Below are 9,160 nucleotides of genomic sequence, written 5' to 3' on the forward strand. Positions count from 1 at the left end.
AGAGGGTTTTGAATCTTCTTCGAGCGAAATCCGATGCATGCATACGGATGGGGTTATACCTTTCAGGTCAGAGATATTATATCCTAAGGCTGAGGGATATCTTCGTAAAACGTCTAAAAGTTGGTTCGTTTCCTCATGGCTCAAGGTAGCACTAACTATAACTGGACGGTTCATCTTTTCATCGAGGGACTCGTATCTCAGGTTCTTAGGCAGTTCCTTAAGTTCTAAGGTTGGTTTCTTAGGGCATGGCATAGGATCTGGGGTAAGGGATAAACATTCGTAAAGGTTATCATCGATGTAAGGTTCTTTAAAGTCATCATCTTCCTTTACGGGGGTTGATGGTAACTTGATTGTTTTTATAATTTCTTTTTGTTCTAATTCTCTAACACATTCATCAATGATATCTAAGGCATAACACGAGTCTCCCATCACAGGTGCCATAAGAAATTTCAAAAGTATAAATTCTATTTTCTCGTCACCTACCTCAAATGTCAACTTTCCTTTCTTGACATCTATTATGGCTCCTGCAGTCGATAAGAATGGTCTACCTAGAAGGATTGGTATATCATTGTCCTCTTTGATGTCCATGACGACAAAATCAGTAGGGATAAATAGTTGACCTATCCTAACAGGAACATCTTCTAGAATGCCTATCGGATATTTGACAGATCTATCGGCTAACTGAAGTGACATCTTAGTGGGTTGTAATTCTCCTAAGTTTAACCTCTCACAAACTGCTAAAGGCATTAAACTCACACTAGCTCCTAAGTCTAGAAAAGCTTTTCCGATGACATGATTACCCAAAAGGCAAGGAATGGAGAAATTTCCAGGATCTTTATCTTTCTTTGCTAATTTGTCCTCGGAAATAGCATTACATTCCAAAGGCTTCGGATCGTCAATTCTACGTTTGTTGGTAAGGATGTCTTTCAGAAACTTTGCATAAGAAGGTATTTGGGTGATGGCTTCTGTGAAAGGGATTTCTACATGAAGTTTTTCTATAACTTTAATAAATTTTTGGTACTATTTATTGATCTGGGTTTGTTTGAGTCTTTGGGGATATGGTATAGGTGGTTTATATGGCGGGGGCGGTAGGTAAATTTTATCTTTAGGTTCTTCTCCTTTATCTCGACCTTCCTGGTTTTCAAATTCCTTTGGTTCCTTTACTTTGTCCGGGGGTTTGGTACATTCCTTAGAAGTTTCGGGTTCACTTAATCTTGGGTTTGGTGGCTCATCATAAGCGTTCCCACTTCTTAGGGTAATGGCATTGGCTTGTCCTCTCGGATTTTGTTGAGGTTGTCCAGGGAATTGTCCTCCAGGTGTAGTCTGAGGGGCTTGGTTTAAAGCTACCTGAGAGATCTGGGTTTCAAGCATCTTGGTATGAGTAATTATTTGGTCAACCTTGGTTCCTAACTGAGTAATCAATTCGTTAACATGAATGTTTTGGTTCATGAACTCCTTGTTTTGTTGGGTTTGAGCGGTGATAAAATTTTCCATAATTTTCTCAAGGCTCGGCTTTGGTGGTACAGGTTGCATAGGTTGATTTGATCTAGGGGCTTGATAACTAGGTCTCGGAGGTGCATTATTTTGGATAGGGATATTGTTTTTATAGGAGAAGTTCGGGTGATTCCTCCATCCAGGGTTATAGGTATTCGAATATGGGTTCCCTTGGGTGTAGTTAACTTGCTCGGAGTGGGTTTCGTTCAATAGACTGCATTCGGCAGATTGATGTCCTTGGGTTCCACATATCTCACAATCCGACGAAACTGCGGCTACAGTATTCGGGTTCGTGCACATATGCTCGACCTTAAGGGCTAATGCGTCCATTTTAGCCTGCATCATGTCTATAGAGCTTAGTTCATGCACTCCTCCTTTGGCTTCCTTTTTCTCAACTGTCGCTCGTTCGACTCCCCATGATTGATGGTTTTGAGCCATGTCTTCGATGAGGGCACTAGCTTCAGGATAAGGTTTGTTCATCAGAGCACCGCCTGCGGCAGCGTCGATGGTCATCTTTGTGTTATAATGAAGTCCATTATAGAAGGTTTGAATGATTAACCAATTTTCTAAACCATGATGTGGGCATGCTCGTAACAACTCTTTATATCTCTCACAAGCTTCGAACAGCGATTCTCCATGGTTTTGGGTAAATCTAGTTATATGGTTTCGAAGAACGGCGGTCTTACTCGGGGTAAAATATCTAGCAAGAAAAACTCTTCTAAGGTTATCCCAAGTCGTAATGGAATTGGGTGGAAGGGAATCTAACCATGATAGGGCTTTATCTCTGAGGGAAAAAGGAAATAATCTTAAACATATTGCCTCAGGAGAAGCTCCATTGGTTTTAAAAGTATTTGCTAATTGAAGAAATATTTTTAAATGTTGGTTAGGGTTCTCGGTAGCGAGACCCGCGAATTGTCTCTGTTGCACTAGTTGCAACAGGGATGGTTTAAGTTCAAAATTATTAGCTGGGATGATCGGGTTTACTATACTAGAACTAGGTTCTTCGTTAGATGGTTGAGCGAAGTCCATAAGAGGTCTTTGGTTTTGATCTTCGACCATAGCTCTCTTAATTCTATGAAAGACTAAACGTGCGCGAGCATAACGTTCAGGTTCCGCCAGAGGGTATACTAAGCTTAAACTTCCGGTGCTGCGAGTTCTTCGCATCGACCGGCGGGAAATAACCTAAGTCTAAACGATATAACAACAGGAAAATGAAATTTGACGAAATTGGTTCCCGGCAACGGCGCCAAAAACTTGATGCGTTGGAAAACTTGATGTTCGCAAGTATACGAACGCGTCAGAGTAATATAAAAGATTATCGTATCCACAGAGACCAAGTGTCAATCTATCGTATTCTGTCGTTATGGTGTTTATCAAAGGCGGTCAAAATAAGTGTTTTGTAGTGTGCAATAGAAAGTAAAGTATTGAAATAGAATATAATTAATAAAGACAGGGTCGAATGTAATTCACGTAATAAATTGATAATCCAAGTACTTGCTAATAGAACTACTTATGGGCAATGTTTCCTACTTTGAAAAGAACTAATTTAACAGGAACTGTCGCTTTCGCGTATTCAGAACCGAGTTGTACTCCCTAATCAAACCCTCTTATTGTCACTTATAAAAAGGCGCGCATTGCGTTAGAGTAGTAAACCTATTTTTAAGAAATATAGTATCTTGACTAAGTTGAAAAGTATTATAACCCGGATTTCTTAACCAAAAGAGGTTCTCACGAACCAGACTCTAAACTTATAAACGCGTCCAAAAATAGTTTTAAAATCTCTTTTCTTCTTGATGTTAAAAACTCCTAATGAACTAAACAAAGCGCTTTCGTTGTTTTTGAAATAGTTAAAAACAATTAAGTTTATAAAGACGTTGGACGGCTTTCGATCTTACCCAACAGAATTGAAGTGCGGGAAAACTTAAGTTGAAAGTTACAATAGCCCTTTAAGTGTTTCTACGAACAATTATACGGATTACTGGTTTAATTACGATCCTTACATTCTAGCCTTATAAATTTAGCTAGACATGGTAAAGTAAAAGTGCATTAAAATAAATAAAAGTAGTGTGAGTGCGGAAAGTAAATAATTTAAAGCGAGTGCGAGGAAATAAATAAAGTAAAAGCGAGTGCGGGAAATAAATAAAGTAAAGCGAGTGCGGGAAATAAATAAATTAAAGCGAGTGCGGGAAATAAATAAAGTAAAGCGAGTGCGGGAAATAAATAAAGTAAAGCGAGTGCGGGAAATAAATAAAGTAAAGCGAGTCCGGGAAATAAATAAAGTAAAGGCGAGTAATAAAAACCTTCTCCAATCGGAGGGATGAGTAAATTGCAATGCGGAAAAGAAAATGGCGGCAGGATTAACTTCCTTCCAAAGTGCTCCAAACTCAATTACAGACTCTATCACAGACTTGATGACACAATTGTGGTAACACTCCAATGCGAAGCGATTACCACTATAAAATACTGAATATATGCCTAAGTGAAACAAAGTTGCTTCTGAGTTTGCCTCTGCTCTATGTTTGGATGATTGTAAAACTGAATTCGGGTTTCTATTTATAAGCAAATAAAAAAGGTGGAATTGACTTGGATGCCCTTCAACTTGAAAATAGAGGAAACCGTTTCCTTCTTGTGGCGCCCGCCACAAGGCTATGGCGCCCGCCACAAGCACAAAGTGGGGCGCCTTAGTGGATGAAGTGGGGAAACGTGGGAGTTGAGGAAGTTGGACTTGGACACGTCATGGCTTGGTCTGTGGCGCCCGCCATGGAGTAGGCCAAAAGCACAAAATGCTGAATTTTAGAGTTTTTAGCCCTTTTTCACTCCTTTTCTCGATCGGTGCTCCGATTAAAATAAAAACCTGTAAACAAAGAAAAACATAGCAATAACACAATAAAATGATAATAAAACAACTAGAATGCATGTGAAATCGGAGTCAAAAATACGTAAATTTTAGTGTGATCAAGCCCCAAAGAGCAAAAGAACTTCAAGTTTGCAAGTTGGTTCAAGGAGATTGACCAGAAAAATCAACTAGTCAGATCTAGGGTTCCCTAGACCCTATCTCCTACACTTTTTGTCATATGAAAATTATTCCAAGAGAATAATTACTCTTTATAATATTCCAAAAAACTTTCATGTTGGCATCAAGAGCTAATTTTTCTTGGAAAATTATTTTTTATGGTGAAAGATTATAGGTCATTTTGTTTGTATCCTAGATAGAAGGTCAATATCCAAGAACACTAACTTGCTCAGTTTTTATGATATGAAGATGATCCAAGTTTCATGATCAATTTAAAGATTCCTTATTTAACTTTTCTTCTTTGAGAAATGTCAAATTCCACTTGCAAGGGCATGTGTCATGAGGAAACATTATAGGTTCATTTTGGCCATTATCATTGAACAAGCATTTTTCCTCAACTTCTAAAATTGATAACTACATCATGAAAGATCCAAATGATGTCAAATTTGCGACCAATTATAATATAATTGAAATAGGTACAACTTTGTATAAGGAACCAAAGTCATTTGAAATTCATAGCAAAAGTTATTCAAGGTGGAAAATAGGGTTATTTGACTTTTAACTTAGAAAATTTTCGAGTATGTTTGATTCCTCCAACTTCAAGGTCAGAATTCATCAAGTTCCAGGCTTCAAATGGAAAAATTTCAAACATAAAAGTTGTTCCATTTCATGCTAGATTTCTAAAGAGTCCAAGATCATTGCATTTGGATCAAATTTAAGGGACTTGTGCATCGTTCCTTTGGATGGTTCGTTTCAGAATTTTTTTAGCTCAAATGTTATTCTCCTTTGCATGCTTCCATGTTATGACTTCAGCATCAATTATGCATGAATTAGAAGTGGATCACATCATTTTTTGGGCCTAAATTCATGCCCATGCACCCATGGACATAACTTGATATTGCATCAGCATTCGAGGACTTTTGCCCAAGCTTTGATCATCAATCCCAAACCTCCATTGATATAATACCTTGAAGGTTTCATTTGAAATTGAGTTTTAGTTCTCTTTCTGTGTTTGAACTAAAACTCTGAGGATTCAAAGTCTTTTGTGTCTCAACCATCTTTTGCAAGCAATAGGAAGCAAGGCCAACATCATTTGCATTGAGATCTAGCTCAGAACTCATCACCCGAAGGTGAATTTACATAAACTTCAAGTCTTCAATTCTCTGTCAATACTCCATAGTTTTACTTGATTTGTGGTTGGCTGAAGTCCTATCAACATAGGTAACAAGATTGAGTTGTTTTGAGGTCAAATCGAAGCAACTCAGTTTTCATACCTCATTTTTCAGTTTCACATATCTTTCTATATATTGAGAATTGGAAGAAATGGAGGTCAGATTCGTATTCCTCGTGATTTTCTCTTTAAAACCATGTGTGGATCTTTCATTTTTGTGAAGCATTTAGTTGGTCCAGTCCGGTGAAGGTCACTGGAGAAGATGACCGGAGCTAGGGCTCCGATGGTGCGTTGGAGTGATCCAGGCCATCTGATCTGGTCCATAGCTTCTAATCTTAGCCCTTGGTTCTGATTACCTTGCTTGCCACACATTGACTCTTGACCACCATGGAATGCATGCACAAGGCCATAAGATTTGCTACCTTAATTAATAAGGGAGATCTGATGGCACTCCTTTTTTCTGATTTAATTAATTTTCATTTTAATATTTTAAATACCCCTTTCTTATTAAATTCATAATAATTTCAATTTTAATCCAAAAAATATGGGACTTTCACCAAAAATCTTTAAATAATTTCATCTTCCATATTTTGAATTAAAATCATTTTTTGGATTAGATTTGATATTTTTTGTAAATTTAATGTTTTTTACTTGTTTTTAATTAATTTTAAATACTTTTGACTTTCCAAAAATTCTCTAAAATTTTGTCTAAGGTCCTTGGACCTTGTTTGACCTGAGATAAATTCGTTGGCCATTTTTTGGTGATTTGAAGGGATTTGAGGTTTTTCCCCTTTTAAAATGCTTTTTATTCATTTAAAAATTAAAATTAATTTGTTCAATTGTTTAAATATTTTGTTGAGCTATTTGATTGACTTTGTGTTGACTCATCTTCTGTTTGGCCTTGATCTTGGTTGAATTGGACTTCAATTTGATCAGTACTATTGGATTTAGGGGGTTGATGAAGTATGAACTTCATCCCACAAGATGAATGAATAGTATCGGTCAAATGAAGTTTATCCCTTGATCAATTTAGGATTCTATTTCATTTCATCGTCATCTTCATCTCCTCCTTTCCCAATTCCTCATTGACCAATGACTTCTAAAATATTCAAAGGCTAGTTGATTCATTAGTGACCTTGTGTCAGATGAATCAAGATGAGCCTGATTGAGATAGGTCCATCCCATTTTACTTTTGTGTGTGGTATGCTTTAGGAGCTTGATCATTGGACCATGTCTCTAGCATGCATTAACAACAATATTATTATTTCCCGGTCTCAGATAGTTGTGACTTCTATATCAGTCCAATTACGATTGCTTAACATAGAGTTAAGTTTGTCCAAAGGTATAACATTTTTATAAGTGATATTGTAAGTCTCTCATTCCTCATGGTATTAGGTGAAGATTTAACCTTTTTTCCATTTGTGAGAGCTAGTGGAATACTTGTTGATTTATCCAATTTGGAGCCCTTCTCATGGATGATGTCTTGGTTCATATCTTTATGCTTGTGAGTGGATGGTTGAGTGTTCTCCAAAGAATGACTTAAACAATTGCTCCTTCCACTAACATTTTACTAACATTTCTTTGTATTTACTTTATTTTGAAGGTCATTTACTTTATTTCAATTTAAGTTCTTGTACTTTATCATTCATTTCCATTTACATTCATGCAATTTGTTTATGTTTCAGTCATTTTCATTTTGCTCACTTGAGCCATATTTTGTGCTTGTAATTTTGTTTTGTTTGTGGTCTTACGACCTTAAAATACTTAATAACAACAAAAACTCTAAAAAAAATACATTGGTGGATTGTTGGACCTCTATTTGAGACTTGATCAGAACTTTTGGACCTAGATTAGGCAACATCCCTATGCTTTGAAGGAAATTCGGCCAATGCCATTATTTTGAGACCTATTCTTGGCTAATGTCGTTCATCTGATACAAGCCTTGAGAACTTCATTGATTTACCTGCTACTTTGTATCTATGCTTAAGTTGTAATTTTTATCTTATTGTTTCTATCTAATGATTGTCCCTGTGAGTTTGCGACAAGGAATATTCATCTAATACATTTGAAGACATTGAAGATTGCTTGCTTGGATGTTTGGCTATCTTTATTTGATGCCATTTGGTCTTCTTATTAATTGCTTGGATGATTATGCTTGTTGCTTACTTAAAAGTCAAAAGGAAATGGGTTTCTATCTGACATTCTTATCTTGTGGATGTGTCACATTGGTTAGATCTTTTCAATCTCTAAACTTTTAAATATTATGTAGGATAGTCCCTTCATCTCCTCCACCTTCTTTAATTTCAAAATATCTCCCTCATTTCAAAAACTTCTTTATTTTTGTTTTCAATTTAGACTTGTTTTAATGAGTAGAAACCTTGGCCTTATGCCATTGATTTTCAAACATTTTCTTAAATCAAACTTGTAAATGAATTTAATCATATTAACTTTACTTTCAAAAAGACAAAGAACTAACAACCTCATCTAAAACTTTTGGCCATTTTGTGCCTTTTCTTTTAAACTTTTGAAAAGAGATCATTTAGATTTGAGTTATCTTTGGTTGAGATATAATTCTACATTCCATGATATTTTGATTATAAGTCTTTCCATTTATTAGGGGTTAGTGGCATACTTGTTGATTGAATCCAAGTTGGAGACCTCCCTCTTAAATGTTGTAAAGCCCTCATTATCGGTGGATGTTTTGTTGAGTATTTTCACTTTGATAACAAAAGATCTTTGAGCTTTTGTTAAAATCAATCCACCCATCTTTGAAATTTTTACCATGAACTATGAGGTTTTGAGGCCTTATTTTTATGTTAGTACGTAGGCATAAGACCGAAGGTCTTGTCAAGCATAAATATAATAAATGAATTATTTTCTCATCCCGACATTCAATTTTCAACAAACATCATTTTCATCTAAAACCCTTACACACAAAAAGGGCTCCCTAGGAGTACCTAGGATACTTTGGGTGTTAATACCTTCCCTCTGTGTAACCAACCCCATTACCTGAAATCTCTGACATTTTATTAGTTTTGATTTGAAAACTTCTTATCTTTGGGTTTTGTTCGTACTTTTCCCTTTTCCTTTGGAAAAAATAAAAGCACAGTGGCGACTCTGGTTTTATTGACGTTGAGTTAACCAATAGCTCGATGGTCATGAATTTACCACTATAGAAAAAAATGGCGAATCTGCTAAGGAGTAGTCCTCAATGGGTTTTGCCTACTTTTTTGTGTGTATATATATTTGTATATTTGATGTTCGTTTATATACATTATTGTGTGATATTCTCTGACTGTTGTGCTTAGTGATCTCTGAGTGGTAAGATAAGTTTTAAACCCAAACTTGAGTGCAATTAAGATAGGAGGATGGTATAGTCATGTTCGACTCGTGTGTAGTAGTCCTTAACGAGTTGGCTTGAGATACATCTAATTAGTGGGGATCCCCTTGGAATTACTGATGTCACACGAGTAAGTCGTGGA

At 36.3% G+C, this 9,160-nt stretch overlaps 1 non-coding gene across 1 annotated transcript; it reads left to right on the forward strand.

Annotated features, from left to right (window-relative positions):
• Positions 1–2,062: 2,062 nt before the first annotated feature.
• LOC127124061 (small nucleolar RNA R71) lies at positions 2,063–2,169 on the forward strand. Its single transcript, XR_007803702.1, has one exon. It is a non-coding gene; the product is annotated as a small nucleolar RNA R71 (small nucleolar RNA).
• The last annotated feature ends 6,991 nt before the right edge of the window (positions 2,170–9,160 follow it).

The sequence above is a fragment of the Lathyrus oleraceus genome, chromosome 2 (assembly GCF_024323335.1).
Source record: "Lathyrus oleraceus cultivar Zhongwan6 chromosome 2, CAAS_Psat_ZW6_1.0, whole genome shotgun sequence".
In the NCBI taxonomy this organism is placed as follows: Eukaryota; Viridiplantae; Streptophyta; class Magnoliopsida; order Fabales; family Fabaceae; genus Lathyrus; species Lathyrus oleraceus.